The sequence below is a fragment of the Catharus ustulatus genome, chromosome 12 (assembly GCF_009819885.2).
Source record: "Catharus ustulatus isolate bCatUst1 chromosome 12, bCatUst1.pri.v2, whole genome shotgun sequence".
NCBI classification, from domain to species: domain Eukaryota; kingdom Metazoa; phylum Chordata; class Aves; order Passeriformes; family Turdidae; genus Catharus; species Catharus ustulatus.
In genome coordinates, this window is record NC_046232.1 from 5,150,128 (window position 1) to 5,176,246 (window position 26,119).

The following is a 26,119-nucleotide window of genomic DNA, read 5'->3' on the forward strand; positions in this document are numbered from 1 at the left end:
CGCTGCCAGGTGCTCCGGGCCGCGCAGAGGGAGCCGGGCGGGCGCTGCTCTTTGTGCGGGGGCGAGGTCCCGGGAGGAACCGAGGGCACCGCGGGCCAGCCCCACCCGGCACCGGCCAGAGCCGGCAGGATCCGCTGCTCTTGTCTCACTGAGACACTTCTGCTACAGCAGGGAAGTCCCACCCGAGGGTTAGGGAAAATACGTGAAAACCAAACCTTTCCCCCAGCTGGGAGCGGGCGCGTTGCCCTCACGGGTGGAGGCTGAGGGCAGCGGTATCCAAGGTGCTCTCCGGGCCCTGCTGATCACAGCCCCAGCACAACTTCGAGCGAGTATCATAGAGCTGTCAGGAGATAAAATGGTTTCCTCTTTTCACAGCTGTTGCTCCTTTGGAAATGCAAAACTGCCTGTAAGTATCAGGTGTTTTCCCTCTGTCATTATCTGTTTTGTAGCCCTGCTTCAGTGGCTCGGGTACTTCTCAGAGATAATTTGTTCTCCTCAGAGGTACGAGAAGCACACGAGGAGGCTGTTTCATGCCACCATTAGAAGGGTGAGAGATTTTGCTTAAATATCATTGGTTGTAGACTGCAAAAAATGTTTGGGGTGAAAACACTGTAGTTGCTGAAACATTGATACTTAAATGCACGAATGATACAATTTTTCAGGAGTAGCTCCAATTTAATGCCCGGTGGAGCAGTGTCATTCACACCTGTTTACAAAATGTCTCTCTGTTGAGATTTGTGCATTTAAAAATTATTGCTGAGGTAGCAAATCACTCTTTGAATCTAATTAGGTAAGTCGTATCTATAAATGTTGCTTGCTCAAATGTGGCCCTATAAAAGAAATCAAACTGCATGCATTTTTCCAGTTAGTGGAATGAACAACTAGAATTTGATGGCTGGCATTCTCTGCCTCACTGCCACAGGATGCTCAAAATTGCAGGCTGTCTTTCTGCAGGAGCAAAACCATATTAAGTAAACCAGCAGGACTATTTTTACTGATTTTAGACTAGGAAGTAAATTAGTCTCCTGTGAGATCTAGAATATTTCTAGAAATTCAAGTTGTTTGTTAGCATTGTTGATTTTTTTTTTAATTACTGGCTTATTGTTGCTTCAGATAGGAATAGATTTCCAAGATCTGATGCTGATCTTGTTGTTTGGTCCCAGCCTTGCTAATAAGAAAGATGGGTCCCTGTCCATGATGTATTGCAAAAATCAGGTCTCAGAGACTTTGAAAGATAGGAATGCCTTGAAGAATGATATTTGACAGTGTTGCAACATTTTATTAGTAAATCCCCACATGGCAAATTAAATATATGATAAAAAAACAAGCAAAATTTTCAGTTGTTGATAATGTAATTTAGACCATCACCTAAGACTTATTTACATTCAGAAGTAAAACAAAAGAAAAAACAATCCCCAAACCAAACAAACAACAAAATCTCAAACAAAACCTTAAAGTTTGCTATTCCTAGTCTTTGTTGTCCCAAGAATCTGTGAAGAAATTTTTTTCAGGTCACATCTTGATTCAGTTTCTTGTGTTTGCTCTTTGGTTCCCATTCCAATAGCCCAGGCAATAACCAGAAGTTTTACACTTCATTGGCACTGTTGCTTTAACTACCCAAATTGCACAGCAAATTACAGCAATAGGATTTAATTGGATGTGTTTCTTACCAGACTTACTGTTTAAAACAGACATTGGAATACAGAGCTAAAGAACTGCACTTTGGGCCAGTATAACTTAGTAAGGAAGTAGTGATGTTTCTAACTCAGAGAGGTGGTCCCTTGTCCTATGTGTAAGGAAGACTTTACTGTTCCTTTCAGAATTCACTTGCTCATATTTCAGAGGAATATTCATAAGTCAGGGTCAAAACAGTCCAATTCAAAATCAGAGAGCATCACTAAAGAATAATTGTCATGCTTGTACTAGGTCATGTTTCTTATTTCTGCAATTCCTGCCTTCATTTGCACAGAATCTAAACATCTCATAAATATGCAGTTTATTAGTGCTGTGCATTGATGAGGAGTCATGCAAGATGTTTTACAAGTGAGAATCAGACGCAGAATGGTTTAATTACATTTAAAATCAGCTAAAACTGAAGCCAACATTTACACCCTGGTAAAAGAAAAGGTTCCTTGCAAGATGGAAGCTTTGACTCCTTGCTGTTATAACACATTTTAAATTAATATTATTCTATAATTTCATGTCTTAAATGGATAATGTTTGCTCTCTGAAAACTGTTTATAGGGGTTGTTCCTCAGGTGTAGCTTTTCCTACTGCAGTGAGGACAGATGAGCTCTTCAGAAGCATCACCTAGAGCAGCAGGGCTGGGGGTTTGGTTCGGGGTGGGGTGTCCGGCGTGTTTATATCTGTTTATTCTGTTTATACCCTGTCCCTTGCGGAGAAGGAGCCGTATTTGGGTGACATGTGTGGCAGCAGACTGTTCTGTTTGCAGGGCCCTTTGGGGCTGAGCAGCCGCTGTGGAGCCGCGGTTCCCCGGGCGCTGCGGGGCCGCTCCGGGTGCGCTGGCAGCAGCCGCTCAGCAGAGGGAGCTCGGAGAAAGCGGCAGGCTGTTCCCGCAGCCAAACAAAACAACACCGAGACCTGCAATCTCTCTCCCTACCTATGAACTCTGCTCTCTCCAAACATTTACATTCCCTGACTCTCAGCCTTCGTGTCAAAAATTCAGTTTCATCTCCCAGTATTTTTTCCTGCTCTCTTCTCTGAAATACTTCACCAGTTTTAATAATTGCTCTCTTTAGGCATAGCAAACAAAAGGATTTCTTAAGTTCGAATAATGTTGTGAATTTCCAAAATGGAGAGCTTTTCTTCAAAGAATCTTTCAAAGAGTGGCTTAATAATGACAATAAGCGTAAAGGAATTTTCTTCCTTTTCTTTAAAGGAAGGGAGTTTGATCTTGAAATTATCTGCTGCTTCCTGACTTAAATCAGGTACATTGTTATTTTCTGTAGAAAATTAAACATTACCCCATGTCTTTTGCGGTGTCCATAATATAAAAATCGTGAGCATTGCACACTCACTACATTTTCACTCTCTCTGCTAATAACAAAATATGTGTTATTAATGTAGCTTTTCTAAAGGAGATATTTCAATTTATTCATGTGTAGTAACCCTCCTTTCCTCTCACTTTGACTGTTCTGTTCACAATGGGCAACGTTTTTAAAATTTTAATACATAAAAAAATTGTCCAGTTATGTGAAGTGGTTGTTAAAATTCATCTTTTGCATTTTTAGGATAAAGAAAACAAGATATTAATTAAACTTCTTATGAGCATGGTTTTCTTAAGGTCTTGTTTAATGCCGAACACAAAAAAAAAAACCCTAAACCAACCAACATCATATGTATCTATTTAAAAGGTTGATTGGCACACAGACTATTGCTGTAATTTCTTTTTGAATAACTACTAAAGAATGTGGCCAATACTCTCCTCTGCTAAGTGTCCTTAGCTGGCTGGTTTTTCTCACTTATTTTCAGGTAATGTTTTACTTGTAAAAATAAAATGTAAGGCTTGTGAAGGCTGTTCCTAAGCCTACACAGAACCTACCTGAATATCTGCTTTTAATATTATTATTGAATACTCATTGAATGTATTTTATCACTTTGTACAAAAATCAGGATGAATTACTTGATTCAAAATAGGCATCTTATTAAATGTTGAACTTATCAAATACTTTGAAATTACATTCTATGAAAGAGAAAATTTTATTTGAAGTAGCTTTAATACTATTTGTTTTTAAAAAAATACTAAAGCATTTTTGATCTGTGAAACACTAAAGATGGGTATGTATTCTGGGAAAATATTTTTGTTAACATTTTGTAAAAAAAGTTATTATTACTAATTTATAGGCTTTCTGTGAATATATATAGCAAATTGTGTTTTGTTTATGAAAAGGTATGACAACTTAGTACATATATATGAAAAATGATGTGCTTAAATAAATCAATAAAGCAATAGTTGGCATTGTACAACAAATACATTAATTCTTTCCCAGTCCAGTTTTTTCTTCCACACTCAAGAAAAGGTTAGGAGCTTTTCAGGTGTGTTTTAGGCTTTACTGTGAATTCTTAGTTCTGAATTTTCTTCCTCATTGCAGGAAGGTTTTCCCTGCAAGCAGGAATCAGACTGTACTCTGTATTGGCTCTGGACTGTGGCTACATTGTAGTGTTATTATTGCAAATAATGGATTACAGGAGAGTTACTTCCTGCTCTCTTGGAACTTTGTGTATTGCAAATGCACTCAACATGTCAAGGTTTTAATACCTGGTTTTAAACGCTTTATATTAAAAGATCTTATTTAGTAAATCTTTAGAGTAAATCAAGACAAGAAGAGTCTGATGTGAGCTATAATTACACCTGGCAGAGTTTGTTTGCCCTCTTTTGGGTGGGTTTTAGATAGTTTCCTAGATAAAGTCTTACTAAAGAAACTGCTTTTTATTTTCTGATTGCTTTCAGCTCTCATATGCCACATGTTTGATGTGGGTAGATGGGACAATTTTCTATTTTTTCTCCTTTTCCTTTTCTGTTTTGGTCTATTTTATTTTACTTTGAGAAAAAAGGATTAGATATCCTGCCAGTTCAAAACTGCCTGGACATGAGTTGTGTTAGTCTGAGGGTGCCATGTAGAAGAAAATAAAAACCCCTAATAAGATGGAATGGGACTTTTTCAGTTATTTCTCCCTCCACCATTTCTTGCCATAGACATGGAGACAGGATTGTGGAGAGAAATCAGAAGTGCAGTTATTTCAGAAACAGACTGCTGTATCTGTAGCTGGTGATAATGCTAACACAGTGTTTTGAAACAAGGCATTGGAACTGGGTAGGAGCCACAAGGCTGAAAATAATGAACTCCAGTAAAGTAAGTGATGAACTGACAAAAAAATTCAGACTGCCTGTTATGAATGGACCTCTGACTTAGTAGAACAAGAGCATAGGAAATAAATCTGCAATCTGTTTTCCTCTCTCTTTTGTTTTAAGCAATTGTGTGGCAGGTATTTTGGATTAGTGGAAGTCACAGCTCAGAAACCACCCTGATGTTGGATGAATAAGCTGCAGAGCTGCCTCTCTAGGCTCTGTAAGGACTGCATTTTAGAAGGACAGGAAGTTGAGCAAGTAGCAGATAATTTACATACACAGATTGATCTCCTCTGATTAAATATTAGAAAAGAAGGTAACATGGTGCGCAATTTATGGAAGAAAACCCCTGAGATGGGAAAGGAACGCTGGGGCCCTGGTGTTAGGTGTCCAGTAAGGGCCACCCCCAAGCTGTTTGAGTGAGTAGGATGCTCAACTGGAGCCTTGAGTGAGCTTTAAATTCCAGTCTGTGTCTGCAGTATAAAGCATTAGGCACCCCAATGTCCTGGAAGGTCCAGACCTGACATTTTCAGCAATGAGAATTAGGTGTCTAAATGCCTTTCAATGTCTGAGTGTCCTGTTGTGTGAGTGCCTCCTAACATCAGGGATTTATCAGGTTCTGACGTGCTGCAGGCCCTTCAGCCAGGACAGTGCCCCAGTGACCTTGTTCAGAATTTCCCCTGAACAGAGCAGATTTTGGGCTTGCAGAGGTCCTGGCTTTTTGATCCCAGTTTTCTTTGTCTCTTAGCTTAATCTTTGCCATCATATATTCTTATGTCATTAGAAAACCTCATTGTTATAGTAAAAATCATAACTGGAAGAAGTTGCCACCAGTAGACATTAATTGATTATGAAAATGCTCTTGATTCAGGATTAATACAGCAGTTTATGTGTTTTGTAGTGTAGCTGTCCTCCCCCCAGCAAGGTGCTAGTTAACATTAGCTGCATTCTTCAGGTGTAGGCTTGAGTGCACGTTTTGAAACAGTATTGCTAAGGTATAGTGTTCTCTGTTTAATTACTTTGGCAGCAGTTTGAAATCACTGGTGGAAGAAAAAAAAAAAGAAACACTCAGTGGGACAGAATTATCTGATTGCAGTTCCCTTTTTTTCTCCTCATCTATTGTATGACATTATCCAGGTAATTTAGTTTATCTCAGTTTCTCAGTTTTCCTTTTAAATTACAGATTAATTTTTCTTTTTAAACTAAAAAAATCCAAACAAAACACAACCAAAATTCCTATATTTTTAAGTAATTCCTAATATAGCAAACCTATTGCAGCAGTTGATGAGCTGTTTTCATTAAGTGTTTTCAGTTCCCAAGTTCAGTTCTTCAAGACTGATTAACATTAATGAATTATGTTTTAGCTCGAATGCTGCCTGGGAAATGTGTTTTGAAGCTTTGACCCAATTTTCATAGCCTGCATATCTGAGTTATTTCCTCAGGTGGACAAGTACTTTCACAGTTGTCCAAGCTGCAGTCATGGTCCCACTCTTACTAGGGCAAGAGTGAATCTGAAAACTTGGGCCAAGGCAGCCAAGATGAGAATGCACAGTTCAATATACATTTCATGGAACAAATGGAGCAGCTGGTGCATGAGCAAACCTGTTAGGCTGAAATACTGGGGGAAGTCTTGTGTTCTGATAGAACTATCCTGTCTGTCATTCCAATGCTTTTTGGCCAATATTCAGTCTTTCGGGGGCCTTCTGTCATTGATGGCTCTGGGTAGGTTTTTCTGTATCTGTTTCAAAATTACTGCATGCTCTGCTCTGCTGTTCTCTCCTAAATCAATGGACCATAACATGTGTATCATTTTTCAGATCTGTTTTCCAATATACCTGGCTTTCGTACACATATAGTCCAGGTAAGCGGAGTGCTTTGCTTTGAGAGCAGATTAAAGGTGGAGTTTGCTTCCTTCCTGATCCTTCTGAGCTGCCTTCATCTCTCTCCTTTTTCCTTTTTTTTTTTTTAATCTACAATTCTTTTAATTTTCTCCTCTTAACTGATGGAGTACAAAATGAGAACAAGCCTAAAGCCTTGATCTAAAGCTCAGGGAGATCAGTTAAGAAGGCTGATACTGATTTTGGTATTTGGGGATATTCAAAAGGGCAAGGTTAAGGAAAGAATTTTCCTTTCTGTGGTAAATACTACACCAGATCATTGAAAAAGAGCTCAGCTTTGTATAGTGTATAGATTTGCCATTAAATCATTAAGAGGGTCATTACACTGATTCAAATTCAGTGTCAGATTTTCCAGATGGGCTTTCTTAGTACTAGTGGCACCAGTGTATTCAAAGATAATTGCAGGAAGAGTGTCCAACAGAGTCAGGATAGCTGCTGCTGAAACCTCTGCTTGGCTCAACCAGGAATTTTTTGTCATATAGTGAAAATATTGGTGAGAACATAATATTTTGTAATGTTCAATGTTTTATACAGAGTAAAGGGAAGTAAAATAGTATTTTGTTAGGTTGGTAGTTAGTTTATGCTGCTACTTATTGATGGAATAATCAGTGGGTCATAAAGATCAGACTGCCTCCCTCCTATCTCCTTTTTGTGTGTGTGTGTGTGTATTCAGCAATCTCTTCTTTGTGATAGTTAGGCCCATGGGAGCATACCAAAACACCAGGTCCCTTTTGTCCAAGGGTATTAAATTATCTGTTTAGATCAAGCAGAATGTAGAGGACGCTTCTCTTTCAGACATTAAGCAGTTGGGATAGGACTAAATAGACCAGGATGCGTGACATGTGCACATGCTCACAAGGGACACTCAGCAGCATTGTGAACTAATTCAGCACACACAGAGTAGGCATTAAATAAATTGTGCATTACCATTTAGAGGGGAGTAATAAGCAAAGAGAGCTCAAAGTCTTCAGCTTAAAAGGAGTAATAGTGTATGTTTCCCACTGTTTCACGATATGTCTGGTGCGCTCTTACTCAAACAGATTAATAGTGGAAATAGCATCTGAAGGCTTCTCAGAAAAATGGCATTGAGATTTTTCATTAGATTGAAAATCCCTATGCTGTGATAAAATTGATAAGATCTTGTGATCAGTGTTAAAGGAAGCAAAGACTGAGTGGCACCATGGAGGAATTCTCTTTGGTAGAGCAGGGTGCTGTGGCAGAGGAGGAAAGCCTCTTTGTCCGAGTGAAATTGTCCAGCAGTGATACAGAGAATGTCATAGTCCATCAAGATTACAAAGGGCTTTTTTTTTTTTCCTTTCCCTACATAGGTACTGAGGTTAACTTGCAGATATTAATTCCTATAAAAACTTGGTAATTCTATTAGTGTCCATTGGAATGGCTGCTCTGGACACATGGTATTTTTGCTGGATTAAGACTTCATTGCCAATTGTACTGTTAAATAAGCTTTCTCAGAGGGTAGAATTATTCTGCCCAAAGAGTTATTCTAAATAACTTAATTTGGTGCAGCCTATAAGAGAATGGTGGTCTCAGTAATGCCTGTGTGGACAGCGATTGATATCACTGCTATGCATTTTGTTAATTATATGAAGTTTGTAAGACCCATGTACCTGCTTTTCCTTTTAGAAGAAGGGGTTTAGTTTTGCTTCTGATCAGTTTTTCCTCTCTTCCTTTTTTTCTACTTTGCCTCTTCTTTCTATCTCTCAGAGAAAAACAAAAACCCCATCTCTTTGTACCCCTACAAAATGGTGGTGTGCAATTCAAAATATGACGAGAGAAAACCTGGAACATACATGTCATTCTTTCCATATGCATAAGGCAGTGCATTCCTACATTTCTAGATAAGCAGAAAGAGATTCTTTTAATATTCAAATCTCATACTCCTGCTTACCTGCACTGTAATAATTGCTTCAAGGAAAAACAGCTGAAATCCCTGCAGACAATTGTGGTTAGGTTATGCACCTTTGACTAGATCCTTTGTGTTCTCAAGGAAAATCAGGCTGAGTTCTCAGCTGCTGGTGTGGACAGTGGCACAGAGTGGCACCTGATCTGGGCACTGAAATGTGACTTCTTCAGGGCTTTCCTTTAAATCAAGGAATGCCCTGTGTTCATAGCTCACAAGACTGGCAGTATGGTGAAAAGACATGAAGAGCAATACTTTACACATTTTTTATTCTGGCTTTTATCCCAAGGGATCCCACAGAGCTTCAGTAACTACCACGGAACCTGCCTTTAATGAAGAGTAGTGACAGGCCTCAATTGTTTCAGCCTATTTCCATGAGAGTTTTTTCCTTTCACAGAGTGGTTCATTTTTCTGTTTGAGGGGAGGGGGAGGAGAGCTGCGTTTGGGGAGGTTTATGTCTTTGCAACACTGCTGGTATCCCCATGAGACAGAAATAAAGGATTTTTTTGCCTGTAGCTTCAGGATAGTAGCACACAAGAAGGATGCTCACTGTGGCCGTGCTATTCTGAAAGGACTTTATCTCTGCAAAACTTCCTTACTTTGGCAGGGGTGATGTGACCTGCTGCTGCTCTTAGAGTGAAGTTCATTTGCTCCTGGTGTAGTGAATTGTCTTTGATAGTTCATGCAGACACATACTCTGCTGAAATTCAGTTTCAGCACAGTAGAATAAAGCACTCTTTATCATAGTGGAAAGGTGGAAATTAAGTTCTCTTTATACACATGGTTTGCTGGGGCAGGTGACCTAAATGGCCATCTCTCCCTGTCACTAACTGTCACCTATCTGTTTGCTTTGAATAAAATATAAGGAGTCTTCCTAGGCTAGGTCAATTATGGGTTCCCCTGTAGCATCCACTCCTTGGCTTGTGGAGTATCTTGACTGTAATCTACTTAGAAACTGAACTAGTTAAATGAGAACTTGGATCACATGTTAATAAAAAAAAGAGATCTTAGAACTGGACGAGCCAAGTGCTGCTCTGTTTGGTTCTCAATACTTTCTGTTGCTGCTAAGGAGCACAAGATCCTTTTTAGAGCCCAGTTCTACTAATTGAATATGACACTTTTATTAAATATGTAAAACCACCCAATTGTCAAGTACACACAATGTACAGCAAAGACAGCTGAGCAGGAGTGCCTGGCTGCAGGCACGGATTTGCAAAGTCTGCAAAGAAGCCCCGCAAGGGACAGGGACGGTGGCACTACACTGACTCCTGCAGAAGTGTGCTGCACTTTTAATCTTCCTTCATTGTACCTACATGAAAGGATCTTCTGAAGGGGCAGATGTTGGCCTCCCACCAATTCTAAATAATGGATGGTACCAGCATTTGTATTCTTTTTTAGTGGAGCCAGTTGATGCCCTGTTTTATTGGCTCCTGGAGCCCAAGGAAATACGGTTAAGAGCCAGCTCTGCTTCAATGGCTCTGGCTTGCCTCGCTCAGGAAGAAGCCGGGGCTGTTTCAGATAGGCCATCTGGCTCTCTTGAATGAGCCTATTAGTATATAGTGGAGGTGGGTCTATTAGCCTGGGACAGGAACTCAGAAACAGATGCTTTGTTTATGTGTAAAATATGGCTTCAAGCCAAAGCGCTAATCATGATTGCCTCTGAAGTGGTTCTAATCATCTGTATGAGACTGCAGCCGCTCTCGTGTTGTTTGTACAAGCTGGTAGTTTAGAGGTGTTGTGTACAAGATATTTGTAGTCATAATTTCTCCAAACAGGTGAAGGCAAACATTATGAGAATCAGCATATTAATGTGCTGTGATTCAAATTAGAATTATAAACACACTTTCCTCATTGGAGGCTTAATCTGCTAGGAAGAAGCCAGATGTTTACTGATCACACCATTATTTAGAAAGACCTATCAAACTAAAACAAATTATTGTTTTTTAACTGGAAGAAAGCCTAGTTTTATATATCCACTTAGTAAAACAGCTCTGTGCTGAGATTGACCAAAGGAAGTTTTTCCTTCAGGCAGTAGGCCAAACATGAATCCCAGCAGATGTGCTGGTTCCCCTTCTGGCATTAGGACAGCAAAACAAGGTGTGCCTATGTTTCTATAGTGTGTGTGTGAGGTATGTGAACAGGAAATTAGTAGTTCTGGTTTATTTTTACCAGAAAATCGTTCTTGACACTTTTTTAAGATTTCAGTTAGCATTAAAGGTAAAATAATGGTAGAAAATTTTGTGGAAGATGGAAAGTTTAGACATATCCTGTTAAATTCTTTTTTTTTTCCTTATTTGAATCCCTTTCTGAGAAGGGCAAATTATGACTGGACAATTTGCATGAATAGTTAAAATCAAGGTTTTAATAATAAATTCTTTCATTTATTTTGAAATGGTATTTTGTGATTTAAAAAATGTGATTGCTTCAGGCAGGGTGGCTTTATCCATTCTTTTTTTACTTTCAAATTTCTGTTTCCACACATGCTTTCCTTAGACAGACATTTGAAATCAAGGCATCTGTCTGCATCTGTTCCATGATCTTCAGTAAATTTTTGCTTCCACTAGTCTCTCAATAGAGTATATTCCATCTTGTATTGGTTTTGCATCAAAGGGGCTTTGCTTTTTTCTTTAATTAGTCTTTCCCATTTTGGCACGGTATGCCAGTCTTGCCTGCAACACCAGATTCTGTGCTTTTACAATAGTGTGAAGTTTTTGCTCTGTACAAGGGAAAAGGAAGGTGTATAGAACAGGAATTACCTTATGATTGTAGTCCTCTAAAAATAAGACAAAGTACTGAAGATATGTGCCACACTAGTATGATAAACATCACACTGATACTTTTGCTGTGGTCTGGTGGACTTGTAGAACTATCAAAGGAAAACTGCCTTTATTGAATCCTCTGTGTAACTTTGAATTGTTACTGTACAAAGTAGGACGTTCATAATACTGAGACACACCAGAAATTTGTTCATTTCATTGTTTTTTAAATGGATGTTTCCTAAAACATTGATAACATTGTTTCCTAAAACAATGATAAAAATACCTTAAGTACTACTGTTATTTCCATGTACAAGAGATATAAACTGTGCCTTTCATTTAAAAAAAAATAAGGTGGTGATGTGAAAGCCCCAGTTTAGCTGCAAACAGACTGTGGGTTATAGTTTCTTGGGATGCTAGGTGGCATATAGGAGAAAATAGTAAATATTCAGTGGAATGAAACCTGGCATCATCCAGCTGTATCTGTTGTTAATTAAACCTTGTAATCTTTTCTTTCTCCCTCTTGATTGCAGAAATGTAAAGGTTGGGTAAGTAAAAGCACACCTATCAATCTTTTGATAGTATTAGAGAACTAAGCATTCTCAGCTCTCTCACTGAAATCTTCTTAGAGGTCTGGGCTTGCAGGAACACATGATGGCTCTGAGCAAAGCCTGTAACACTGCTCCTAATGTAGCCTTTTTGTGGCTATCTACTGCAGCCCATGAAATGTGCAAAAATAACTCATGGCTCACAAAATACCTCAACCCACCCAGAGTGTAGAAGCTTAATTGGTAGAAATCCCTGCTGGACCTATCACTGTCCTATCTGTAATCTTACTGGGCATGGTTCTCAAAGCACAGACACAAAATGAATCGTTGTTTAATTTGTCTTCTGTGTGTCAGAACTTCCCGAGAGCACAGAAGACCATAAAATAAGTAGTCCTTTCTGTTTTAATTAGCCACTTCTTCATTTTTGCAGCTACTTTCTTTGGCAAGTGTATTATCGGTTTCCCTTGACTTTCAAACTGAGGACAATGGTACAAGGGTATCAAAGAGAGGATCTTTTGCATGCATCAAGAGGCATCTTTCGTGTTCCTGGCATTGTCTAGACTGAGAGCTGTGGCTTGTATGAGGAGTTTTATTATTAGCTGTGTGGAATTTTCTATCTATTGGATGTAGCAATGACTGCACTGAGTTTTCTGTGTATTCAGTTCATAAGGCAGGTGTAAAATACTCCTCTGCTTAGCAATAGCCTCAAACAGAAGATAGTTGAAAAATTAAAAATATAATTGAGCTCTTTTTAAGACTACTTCAAAACTGTGCAGGTACTATTTAGTTAGATATTTGGTTAGGTAGTAAATCTTTTGTCAGGAGTGAGGAGAGTATCAGGAAGTAACTGTGAGGCAGATTCAATGGTCCTTCCCAGAAAAAAGCTCCCACTGACTCGCATTCAATAGACACCACAGAATTTGACTGAGAAGGAATGAATTTTACCTTCATAGGCTGAAAATGCCTAATTAAGGGCGCAAGTGGGTTTTCTTTCAAGTCAGTTGGGGCTATTCATTGAGGGAGCAACTGTTCAGCATAAGTGAAGATGTCTGGCCCAAAAAACTTTACCTAATGTTGCACTGTGTTAAAATAACCTGAGAATCAAACACAGAACAAATGTAACATTTCACTTAATGAGTCTATTATACCATGTTTCCCTAGGAAACTCGTAATTATAATTAATTACCTCAAATCTTCTGCTAATCCATTTGAGCTTAGAAAAGACATGAATTTAAAGAAAGTTAATTTTCTGGTGTTGTGTTACAGTCTTTGAACACTTGAATATTTGCAGTAACATTACAGATGAAGGATTTAAATTTTACATATATCTTCAAATTCTCCTCAAGCTCTCCCAATTCTACATTTAGCTGCTGTTGAGCAAATGCTTATAAAAATTGAGATGGGAAGAAATAGGGAGACTTTGTACTTGCATTGGCTCAAAAATAATACTTTTCATTATATTTTCAAAGTGAATTAAAAATAAATGAAGGTCCTGCACTTCTATAAGCTAAAGGGGCATATGGAAATGAAAATGCTATCACATCACCTATTCTCAAACAAAGTATTTTGGGCTCAATTTTAGAACCTCCAACTGCTTGTCAGTTTTCTATCCAACTTCTTGCTGATAGATCTGTGTGTGGGTAATGTTTTTAAGAACACCTGGTAAAAAAAGGGAATATTATAGTAAATAAATTATTATACCAAATGCAGGACAGATGTAAATCTGTGTGGGCATCTGTATACTGAGCATATTGATTTACATTAGCTGAAAAAATGTCCATTACTGTGCAACAGCAAATTACTTGGCATGCTTCCATCGAGAAGGGTGATATTTAGTGTATTTAGTTTAGGAACTGAAATTTAAAAGCTGTAAGATAGCTGACCAACCCTGGCAGAAGAAACCTCTGCAGTATTGAAAACATAGGGTAAAGAACTAACTACTGAAATCAGCCTTAAAGGGAGTTAGCATGAGACTTAACATTGTTATCTATGATCTTTAAAATGTACCTTTCTAGCAACTTTTCCAACAGGAAATTATTAAGAAACCAATGTTCTAATTAATAAAGGCTCTGAATTAGTATTTCTGAATGTCTACCTTATAACTGACTACAATGGACTCAGCAACCCCATTTTCAAAGAATTAAACTTTATAGTTGATGGTGTTGTGTATTTTCATGTAGTTGCTAAACAATTTATTGCTTTAATCATTGCAGGTTGCCTCTCTCCAGGAAGGGTGAAATTATCATTCTATTCCTTGAAAAGCACTGGTTGGAAAAGCCCCAGGAGTGACACCCAAGCAAACTAAGGCAGGTGTTACCATACAGTCTTTCAGGACCTACATTTTCCTGCAGCTTCTTCTCTAGCTCTGATTTTCTGCAAAGAAAGCAGTGCATTGCTAAGATCTGGGCTAAAGAATCAACTGTTCTGAAAGTTGACCCTTGTAAATGGAAAAAAAAGCAGTGAAATCTCATTATTATACCTCTAAATTGGTTTGTTTTAGAGAAAGTGCTGAGTTACTTGAAACTGATCCAAATTGTCCTTAAATATTGTGTGGTTTGTGACATTGTACTTCCAAGGGTGTGGCTTGTGACACTTGCACAATTTTACCACCTGGCATTATGAATCCTGAAAGAATGCTAAGAATTCATGGAGTATTTTACATATATGTGCTCTTTGCTTATCCTCTTTCTGCAGAATAGCCTGATGTGTGACTTGCATATTCTTGTTCAAGATTCCCTGCTGAATAATTTTTCTCTGCCATTTAGTCTTTTAATACCTGGAAAGTCATAATGCTTATCAAACAGATAGAGTAAGAATAGAACTTAGACCTTTCCTCACTTTGAAGTAATTTCGTAGGTTTAAAAACCAGTTATGATAATTATATGAATTTTAGTTTTGCTTCTCTTGATGTAGGAGGATTGCAAATCAGTGCCATCAGATTTTCATTTCTGCCTTGCCCTTCAATTAGTTATAGGAACTACAGGCCATATTCTTCACTTCTAGCAACTGCTATCCTGAAGACAGGAAACTGATTAGAAGAATCCAAAGGAGCACCAAGGGAGGAATCTCACTTCAGTCACACCAATTCTGGGAAGCTTCTAAGAGAGAACAGGTTCATTTTTGTACTACATTAATAGTTAATGTGCCATGTGAGAAAGGTCATTATGAGAAGAAATGTGGTGGTGTATGAACAGGTGAGGAAAAGCTTGAGCTGATCCAGAGTTTCTACTCTGTTCTGCTACAGTTTCTCAGCCTTTTGCATCTACCAGCGTTTAACTCTTTGTGGCAACAGCCTAGTAGAAAGGTCAGACAGGGAGTTCTGATGCTTTGTTTGCTCCCAGCCAGCATCTCACACAGCAAAACTCTCCTCTTATGTTGGGATTGATATTTTTATTAGTATTTCTCAGCATACAAGAAAGCATGGAAATCACATGCCGGGCTATGAATACCTGTGATCTGTATTTCAATGGATCTCTGAGTATTTGGTAATGGTTTTCTTCCTTTTCTTCAACTTCAGTACCTTGTGGATCAGTGATTTTGAGAGGCTTTGGTGGGGGGCTGCTTGATTTTGTGCGGGAGACAGTTTTAATACACTCCTTCAGAAATCCTGTTGTAGAGAAACACTTGAAAATTGTATCCTTACTACTCTATAAAACCCCATAATTCAACATGTGCATAAAAAGAAACAAAAATACTTAGTTTAAGACAACCACACACATAAAAGCTCCAAAACAAAAAAGCAACTAGTTTGGAGATTGACTCACATGACTCTGCTATTCTGACTTCTGTCTGTTTTGCCTTCTTCCTCAACCACATATTGTTTTGCACTACAATAACCTTTATTTTTGTATTTAATAAATTAATACAAATTAAATTCAGATTTTACTTCAGCATATTTACATTTCTCACTTTCTTTGGAAAATATGCACAAATAATTTAATAAATAATGTACTAAGAATTCTCTAATGTGCAATATGGGTATGACTAGGTCTAAAGGTTTCTAGGAAGTGTTTAATTTCTCATGCTACTGATAGATGTTTATGAAAATGTTAAATCCACAACCATTCTTTTTTAACCAAACAAATCACAGGTTAAAAGCTTTAGACTCAGAATATTGAAATTGCTGAAAAAAATTTTGTCTTTGTGTACTACATTTGCTAAGAACTGTTCTGTAGCATGGTATAGATATATATACATATATATATAGTTTGGTTTTGGGTGGTTGGGTAGTGTTTCAGGTCTAGCTAAGACAGTTGTTTCCAATATTCATTACATCAAGAACAAATTACACATCATCTTCTATGGAAGTCAAGATGAATTTTTTAACAGCAGTTCAGTGTGGGCAGTAGACAAGAATGGGGATTTTAAGGTCTTTGGGCTGTCTGTTGAGGAATGGAATTCAGCTGTCTTTACCCAGTTTATAGCACCTTGATCTGCCATAGTACTCCTATGCCATTATAGGTGGTGCCCTTTTTGCACTCAAAATGGATTTGGTGAGGAAGTGCTGGGAAATGAAGTGCACAAGTCTTGGTCTTGGATTAAAGCAAGCCTGTGTATGACAATAGGTAACATGGCAGCAGCAGAGCTTAGCAATTAGCTGGCAGTTGTGGTTAACAGAAGTACTGAATGTATACAGTCTCCAGAGCACCCTGTAGATTACATGCACATCCCTGATATGTACGTGATATACATAAAGTTAGCTTTAACTAAATGTATTTGTATTAATTGTGATTTTCCTGAGAACGCTTCTAAAAGTAATTTCTGCAGGCACTGCATTGCTGTCATGAGATCTGTTAATTCCAGCATCATACCTGTCAGAAGGCAAACACTGTGATTAGAAATGGATTGTACTGGAACCTCAGCCCTTACCAGTGACATTTCACACTACCAAAGAGTAGGTATTAATGCCAGAGTTGATGCACTGTGTACCCACCACAGGGGCTTTATGTCTGTGTGTTTTGGATGAGACTGCTAGGACAGTGACTGACCTGTTTGCTGACTGGCTGCTCCATCCTGCTTGATTCCTGAATCCAGAAAAGTTGTGTTGTATTAAGATATAGACAGAAGCAGCATGAATGCTAATCTGCAGCTCTGTCAGTGAAGGTTCTTTAAAAATTTGCAAATTATGTATAAAATGTCTTTTTTTCAATAAATGAATTCTTGAACAAAAGGTTTTCTCCCTCCACAAAGTTTTGTGGTGGTTTGGTTGGGTTTCTTTTTTCAGTAGTTACTTGTATTTTTTCGGAGTTTCCTTATTTTTCTTAGCTCCCTGATGTGTTCTTGTGGAAAAAAAAAAATCAGACTCCAAATGCCTTCTCTGCCTCGGGTGGCCTTGGATATGCAAATTTGTCTTGAATAGCAGAGGAGTTGATAACTCTGGCCTACAGCTCTCACACAAAGGAGACAGATTTGTCTTCTTTACCTCCTGTTTGTCTCCTCAGGAACTCTGTTCTTGGTTGACAATATAAGCAAAATGAGAAAAAAAATGAAAAGCCTGCTCTAAGCAAAGTAGGAGAAAGGGAAGTAAAGAAAGAAAAAGCACTGCTTGTGCTTCAACCAAATAAATTGCTTATTGCAATTTTTTGATAGGTGTCTCTCATTGTTTTTATTCTCATTAGTGGAAATGAGGAGTAAAATATTTCTGTCAGACTTCCATATTTCCCCATTATCATTGTATTTGTCACAACATGTCACTTTTCAGAACAAATGCTTCAAAGGGGCCCTGAACCATTATTGCTGGGAAAAGGCATGAATTGTATTGTCTACAATAAACTCAGTATGTTAAAGAAAAGGGAAATACCTCTGTGGTCGTGATTGGAAAGAATCGATTGGCTATTGTAAACATAGAAGAAGAAAAACAAGTCTGTCTTGTTTATCAGACATGTTTTAACAGTGACAGCCTTTTTATTAGTCATTTAGTTAGTTTGCTATTTAAAGCTTTAAATGTTCAATTAGTGGGTTAATCCTTCTTGTAGGTTTTTACCCTTCATTTGTTGGTAATTGGGGTATTTGTTTAAATTAATTTTCTTAAAGTATGCAGTTAAAAGAAATTAGTATTGAGGCTCTGAACAGCAATTGAACATCAAAGCTTTTACAGGTGGTTTGTCACAGAAGGAGCTGTAATATGCATTTCCCAGCAATATTCTTAGACATGATTTGCTAAACTGGTTAGTGACCAGCTATTGCTCACCTTTTATGTATCACTGGGTAAATGCAGCACCTGGGAAAAACAGTGCTACCAACACTTGTAAATTACTATTTAAAAAAAAAATCTGATCAGGTTTACAGTACAAATGAGAACTGCAATACCATAATTAGGAAACTGTGAAATTGGAAAGGACTGTTCTTGTCTAACAAAAAAAACCTCTACAAAAGTTCAGCAGAGGGAATTTTTGATGTAGCAGGAGTGTTAACAGCTGCACTAAATTAGAAGCTGCCTATGGAATCCATAATAAAACAGACAGTGAAGCTTCAAACAGAATTTCCATGACTGAGTATGCCTATGTTCCAGACCCATCTCTGGGTGTTTTTGCTTTATAACCATTCTTTCCAATTCCCTTTTTCTGAGTTTGTGTTTTAATAAACAGTAATGCAATAAAAGAGTTCTCTGATGTTAATGATGTATATGCATTGCTCAATAGCAAGGGCTTTTTAAAATTAATTAATAAGTTAGTAGGAAAAGTGAGTTAATTGCTGCAGCAGGAGGCCAGTGAGTCTGTAGGAGTTTTGGACTTACCCAGAAAATTGATGAATTGTGAGCAGCAGAAATAAAATTTCATTATGCTGCCCTACATAGGTGCTTCAGATCTGATTCCAGGGAGTGCCCACTGGACAGAGTGTACCTCATTTTGTTTCAGTAGCTTTTTTCTCTCTAAAAGGCAATTCTCTGGGCTTAAAGGAACTGTTCACAATGCAGGTCCCATTTTATATGTATTTGTTCAGTGCTCATGTTTGTGTAGAGCACACACTGTCCATTTTCACAGCCTCTTCCTTTTGGTGCTTGTTTTGGCATCTTTGGCCAGACTCCTGCCACCTCTTTGTCAGAAGTCTTTGATCCAGGTCAGATATGGCTGAGTGTTATTTTTAGTTCTGTGCAATGTATCCCATGGGACTGCAATGCTCTTCACTGAATGTCACCTCCTTGCTTATCTCATTGTGTGTACCTGTTCAGCAGAGACATGTACCTTCCTTACTGATACAGACATAAGGATGCAGTACACAAATTCCTTTTCCATCTGAAGCTACCATTCTGAGACCCCATGGAAATGAGTTTCCTGGGAACCTGTCTGCACTGAAGGATGGAGTGTGGTAGAAAGAGCCCTCCTCTGTATCCCTGAGTCAGAACTGTGAAGGGAGATGCTGTTTCTCAAGTAAATGAAGCTCTAAGAAGGATTTCTTGATAGGCTGGAGATTTCTTCTTGAGAATTTCTTGAATCTTTTAAAGAAGATTGCTATTCAAAGGTTTGGTGCTGCAGCTTAAGACATTGGGAGAACAGTATTTTTCAGAAGAATTGAGGCAACTAGATGGGGGCTTTAATTGTCTTCAATGTGTATTTCTCTTGGATTTAATAGGATGTGTATTTTATGTTAGCCGAATGCTAATTTTTTAGATAAACATTTATTGCTGTTTAACAGCTTTGTAATAGATATGTGAGTGTATAAGAGATGCATTACATAGCTGTTATTTCTTAATAAATGTATTTTAGGTAATCAATGAGTACTTAATGTGCAATTACTGTCTTATTAAATCTAAATTGAATGTGTGGTTTAGGAAATGAAGAACTGGCTTCTTTAGTCACATATGTCTGCATGTTTGGCTGCAGATGGTATAAAGCTGAGTTTACCAACAGTGATTGGCTAGGAAATTATTGTTTTAAAAATTTACTTCATTTCCCTGCTGAAGTTTGTCATGAGTTTCTGGATCTGTACTTGGATCCTAGTTGGAGTTTGATTAAATGTTCCAGGATAGTCAGATGCCAAGTGCGACTTTGCTGGTGGAATGGGAAATTCCAAGGTGAAGGTTAATGGGCAGCCTTGCAAAGATGCTGCTGGCTTTGCTGGAATGTTTAAAGCAGGCAGTAACTCCTGGCAGCTGGGACAGTGATTCTTCCTTCCATCCCCACTCCCTGTTTCCCTAAGACATGGTGTTTTTTTGAAGGCCATGTACCAAGAAGAGAGATTGAGCAAGATTTGTTTGTAGGAGTGTTAAATTTGTTTTCTACTAGATGTGTGTGCCTTTAGTGAGCTGCAAACTCTTTTTTAGCATATTCTCCTTTCTGTCTTCAAGTCAGAGTGGAGACCAGGCAGCTGGGATGGGTGTGAATCAAACACTGAAAAAGCTTTCAATAGGAATGGCAATTTATTCAAACACAAACCACCTGCAAAAGCAGCTGGCCCCTATTCACCAAAGGCAGCTCCTGCTTTCTCTGGGTAGTGCCTTATTAGGGACACTCCTGGTAGAGGGCAGTGGAAAGATATAAAAGGGTAAGAGATTTGTATGTTTGTTTTTTAATGGAAGGTTTATTTCTTATGTTTAAAAACTGGAGCAACCATGTGATGTTTACTTCTCCCACAATTCTCCTGGAAAGCTCATCTGCTAACCAAAAGCTGCTGACAGAGATTTTTGTCGAGGACCGTTGTGAGGTATGGAAGGAGCCTAAAGACTCAAGTCAGGAGAGCTGAGCTGTGAGTTCATATTGCCCTAAAGTAGGGTGCCTCACAATGTCAAATGAAGGGGATTTAGCATCCTTATCTCTACTTAGGTTGCAGAGGCTTGAAATAGTGAATAGCTCCAGGTATCAGTTCAGTGAATGGCTTGTGAGGTACACTATAAAATTGATGAGCAGTACTCTACAATGACTGGAAAGGTAGGGCTGGCTTGTTCCAAGATACTGTTTTATGATTCCTCTCTGACTGTACTGTGCCTATCTTCTTGTTCTGAACCATCTCCCTATTAATTCTGGTATCATAATTAGGTGCTGCCAATTTTTATATGTTCAGATTAAAGCTCTCATGTCGTGTAGTATCACTCTTGATCTTTTAAATGACCTCTTTTAACAATTTGGCAGTGAATGAGTACACAGTAATGAGTTTACTGTGCCACTTTCTTAGCGCTCAACTTCATTTGATGCATTGTGGCATAGTCAAGAAGACCAATTATTTTTGAAATCATACTAATTAGTAAAAAGGCCATGGCCTTACAGCTACTTGAGCTGAGTCAGGTACTGTCCCTCATCACTCTATGCACTGGCCTCTTGCTAGAGATATGAGATGTGTATCGTGAATACTGGAGTGAGCACATTCCTCCTAGAATCACACTGAGGTCATCAGGGTGGCAGTTGAGGTGAATATGTTCTATTATGTTTCCAGATGACAAAGGTACATGAATAAAATTCAGCAGAGAAGGACAGTGACATTGTAAACACCTGCACATCACTGAGTATTGACACAGCTGTTTGTCTAGCTAGGCAAAGTCCGTAACTCCTGCAGCAGTTAAGTATGGAAAACCCTTGTAATTCAAGAAAAACTTCTAGAGTGATAGAGCTGAGATTTTTTAGATGGACAATGCTGATCTTTGAGCAGAAATATTTTCATTTGGATCATGTATAATTGAGACTCTTCACCAGTTTCTAAATTTTATGGACTTCTCAATGTTTAAGTTGCTCTTAGAGCCATCTCTCATTAAGATCAGGTTAGCATGATTGTGATTGTTGCAGGGTGTTTTTATCCCTTATGGGTTGGGGGAGATGTTGTAGTGTTATTTCTTTAGTGGCATGTTCCTGTTCCCCCCTATGTTGTTGGTTTAGTCTAAGTTGTGCCCTCCTACCCAGTTGCTTATCATACCCAAAGACCTGCCCCTTTTTATGGAATGTTCTTTGCCCTTCCCCCTGCCAAGCTGTCAGTCCCTCTGTGTGCCAACCCCTTGCTTGGAAATCCCCTGATCTTTGAAGCCCCATTGGTTTGTTTGACCTATTCCCCTCCCCCTGCTTTCCCCATTGGTTTGTGTATTGTAAACCCTGCCTTCCCCCTATTGGTTAGGAATTTGTACCTGCCCCTAGAACCTCCCCTATATAGAAGTCCCTGCACACCCACTGTCTACATCTTTCGTCCTTGGGCCCTCTTGGCCATAAATTTGCTTGGAAACAATACAGAAGACCTCTCCCTCATCCTTGCTTCTGCCTGTGCCTGATTAGACCATAGTGACATAGGGCCTCCACCCAGCTAAGCTGTATCTCAGATCTCTGTTGCTGGCAACAACCCACTCCTTGGCATGGTGTCAGCAGCTAGCGGGTTGAATCCAGCACCGTGTCGTGTGATAGAAGTATCTCATAGAAAATGAGATGGTTTTTTTAAACTTCTGTTATATGTAGAGGAGTCAGTAGAATTTGAAAGTCTGAGACTGAGGAGCTGTTATGTTTCATAGGCACAAAACTTCCCAATCTATTACAATGAAAGCCAGTTTTTCTTGACCTATTTGCAAACAATGATGAAAGTGAACCGAGGAAGGTTTTGTTTGACCTTTTGCAGTGCTGCCTTGCATATCTCAATAGAGAATATGCCGTCTGTGGGTAAACCACCCACAGTATCATCCTTTTCCTTGTGGGATTTACAGTAAGCCAAACAGAACAATGCGGGTGTAAAGGCAAAACTTCTGAGTCCCAGAGACAGACTATGACTTTCCTGTCATCTGAGGTGGCATAACCTGAGCTGTAAGGGTAAAAGAAAACCTAGTCTAGGCTGTCAGAAAACCTAGTCTAGGCTGTCATACTCTGAAATTTTGCCTGTTTTTAATTCTTCCAAGAAAGGGTACACAAGAACATGTGTGTGTTGACAAATCAGCTGAGATAGGCCTGGCCCGTTTCCATAGCATGGAAGATGCTTTCACAAAAAAGAAAATGTCTGCAGTTGCACTTGGAGAGCAGATTGTCAGTTATTACTGTTAAGAAGGACTATTCCAGTTGCTCTAGAGAGACTATTACAGTCTACAAAAGTTATTATGGATAATGTGAATTCCTCAATGAAAATGTGGGGTTTTTTCAGTCTGCCTAGAGCTAATACGTTTGCTACAAGTTTTAGCTTAGCTTAATCTGCTATTTTTTGTATTTGTAAAGCTCAGATGCTTTTCTCAGCAAGGTGTAACCTGGCTGGTATTAACATACTCTGCCACTCCCACTGGGATGGCATATCTGTACATAGGTCAATTCTTATGGATGGTCTGTAAGTACAGCCTGTCTACTGAGGGGGTAGCTCCTTTCAAATGCTCTAAAAAATTACATGGATCAGCTGTTTCCCTGTCACCTTCTGTGGGATATTTTGGGTCTCCTATATGATTAACTAGCTATGCCAGTCCCATGTCACTGCTTCATAAAGGGTTGTGTAGAGCATGTGTGATTAAAAAAAAATATTACTAGTGGACTTGGACAGTAACACTTGTTTTAAAATATTACTGCTGAATGTGTATTTCCTTCTGCTTCATTGCTTCCTTTTTGTTCACACTTTATATGGCGATTCAGAGATTGGTTGAAAGTATTATCCTGCTAATATAATTTGCTCCCATCTTCCATTACTGTTCCAGTCTGTGAAAGTGAGGTGAAACTCAATTTTTGTTAAAGACTAAATAAAATAAAATTTATTCCTATTTGTTATTTACAAGTACACGTTTCATCAGCAGTTGCGGATGGATAGGAGGTGTGCAGTCACTGGACTCACTTAGGAGGAGCACATTGTCTCAGATGTTGTTCCGTGGCTCTGTTAGCCAGGGGAGTGTCAGCAGTTCTGAGGGCATGTGGGCAGCCTGTGCCTGCTCAGCCCTGAAACCGCTCTGCTGTGGCAGTAACCAGTGGGAAGGGAGCTCTGTAGACATGTCATTCATGTCCATTTGTCCAGTTTAGGATGTTTTTCCCAGCATCCTCTTCAAACTCTGTTGGATGATTCTGTACTTCTGTTATTCCCACCTCAAAATGACCCTGTAGCTTTATTGAGATATGGTGGTTTTGTTACTTTCTGCCTTAGGCAACTCAGAGTGGAGTCCAATAGCTTCACGCTCCTTCTCAGCAGGAGGTGGCAGCCTCCACGGTTCCCATATCACTTTTAACTGGGCAGGCCTCTCAGAATGTGAGGCAATACTGTGGTGTTAGTTAGCCTCCAGAAAGGAGCAGTGAAGAGGCTTCTCTTCCTGCAACTTGCTGGCTCTTGAGGTAGCATGGACCCCTTGCCCTAATTTTCCTTCTTGCCACTTGCCTGTGCTGGGCAGGAGGCCCCTGCCCTTTCCAGCAGTCAGTCATAATGAAAGCAAGGCAGAGCAGAGGGACAAAGATGGCCTTGTTTTCTTTTAATCCTGTGTGTGAATAAGAAAAAAATCTCTGACAGTCTAGCCCCGAGCTACTATTGTTTGACAAGTGCTCAGAAATGCATTGAAACTCTACAGCATACAAGTCCAGCTCATGGTACTGTGGTAAGATGATGTTTTCTGTTTGTTTGAAGGCATTTCCCATATTTATATGTGCTTTACATACAATAAAGGTCCAAAGTGAAACAGTAACCCAGAGTTGTTTGCTGGGTCAGTCTTATCTCTTGTTCTAGATTCCTCCTGGGTTGAAGTTCCATGACCTAGAAGTTACATTGCTCACAACCTTTCATCATTCCAACTCCAAACTGTGATTTAAGATTTGTGGTGTATGTTGTACCTTGATGCAGCAGTCAGGACATAAAACAGATGCTTCTTAGGACATGCTGAAATGTAAATGAACAGGAGTATGGGAGGGGGGTGGGTAGAGTGGTTTCTAAGTTCTTGCCTCTTTAAATTTTTATTATTTCCCATCCAAGCTTACTGTTTTTGTTTAATCTTGCCATTCCTTTTCTTCTTCATTGTGTGCTCTTGTTCTTAGGGATATGCAAACTTTATTAGTCAGCTCAGCTTTCAAGCTCGGTGCGCTTTTGTGTTTGAGAATTGGGAATCAGGTACTTTTACAGTTAGCCTAAGGGGAGAACTGGGCAGGAGGAGCCTTTATGAAAAATCAGGGTTGACATCTCCAACGTTGTTCCTTCATTATAAATATTGTTAAAGGAGCTGTGACCACCATGGGCTCAAACAGAACAGAGCATAGTGGGGAAGAAAAAGACAACCTTTGATATCTGCTCTTTACTAGTTATCACTCCACTGATGACACTGGCATTGACAGGTCTCTTAGATTTGGCTGCCTTTTTTTTTGGAAAGTTTTTCTTCTATTAGCATAATTATTCTGTCTGTTGAAGACGGAGTTCATTGTACAAATTGTAAAGGCTGAGAACAGTAGTTAGTGTTGCTGCTTGTAAATTTTCTTAAATGTTGTATGCCTAGTAGATGGGGAGAGCATTCTGGTTGCATCAACTGGTTTTGGCTGCCTTCCTTAACTGGATTTTCTGCATACCTCTGCCGTTAATGAATCACATGCTCTCCATGAACTATATAATCTAGATGATTGGTTTGTTCCCCTCTTCCAAGTATACATTTTTCACTAATATTGAGAGCATGCAATGCTATTTAAATAGAATCTTACTCTGAGCTTTATTCTCTATCTTTTAAACAGAGATTGTGTAGGAAAACAGTTGTTCAAGCCTGGACTTTTTGAGGGTTTTTCGTTTTAGGAAACTAAAACGTATTTTTGCTATCACAATCAGCCTCTATACTGTATTAAATATTACTGAGAGAGAAAATTCCTGTTTAGTGGGATGATTAGTTCTCCAAAGGGTTAGCACAGCTTCATGGGACATGTAGCATAAATTTTCTATTCATAAAATACTTTGAAGTTTTAATGGGTATAAAAGTTAAAAATATAATCTGGTTATATATTCAGAATGGTCTTGCTCTTGGAGTATAATACAAAGTGTTTGCTATTATGAGCACAGGACCTGCTTTATCAGAATTCTTTACTCTGTCACATATTTTCCTTTCCTAAGTCACAGACAGATGGAATGCTTGCAGTAGTACTTGAAATGCCCTGGGCACTTGTGCAGAAGAATTTTTCTGCTCTACTCACAGACCGTCATCTGGTCTGGGTGTCTTCCTGGAAAAATGTCTGGAAAATTACTTCCATGGATGAGCCTGGAATCTTCCTCCATGCTCAGCACTGCTGTCAGAGCATGAG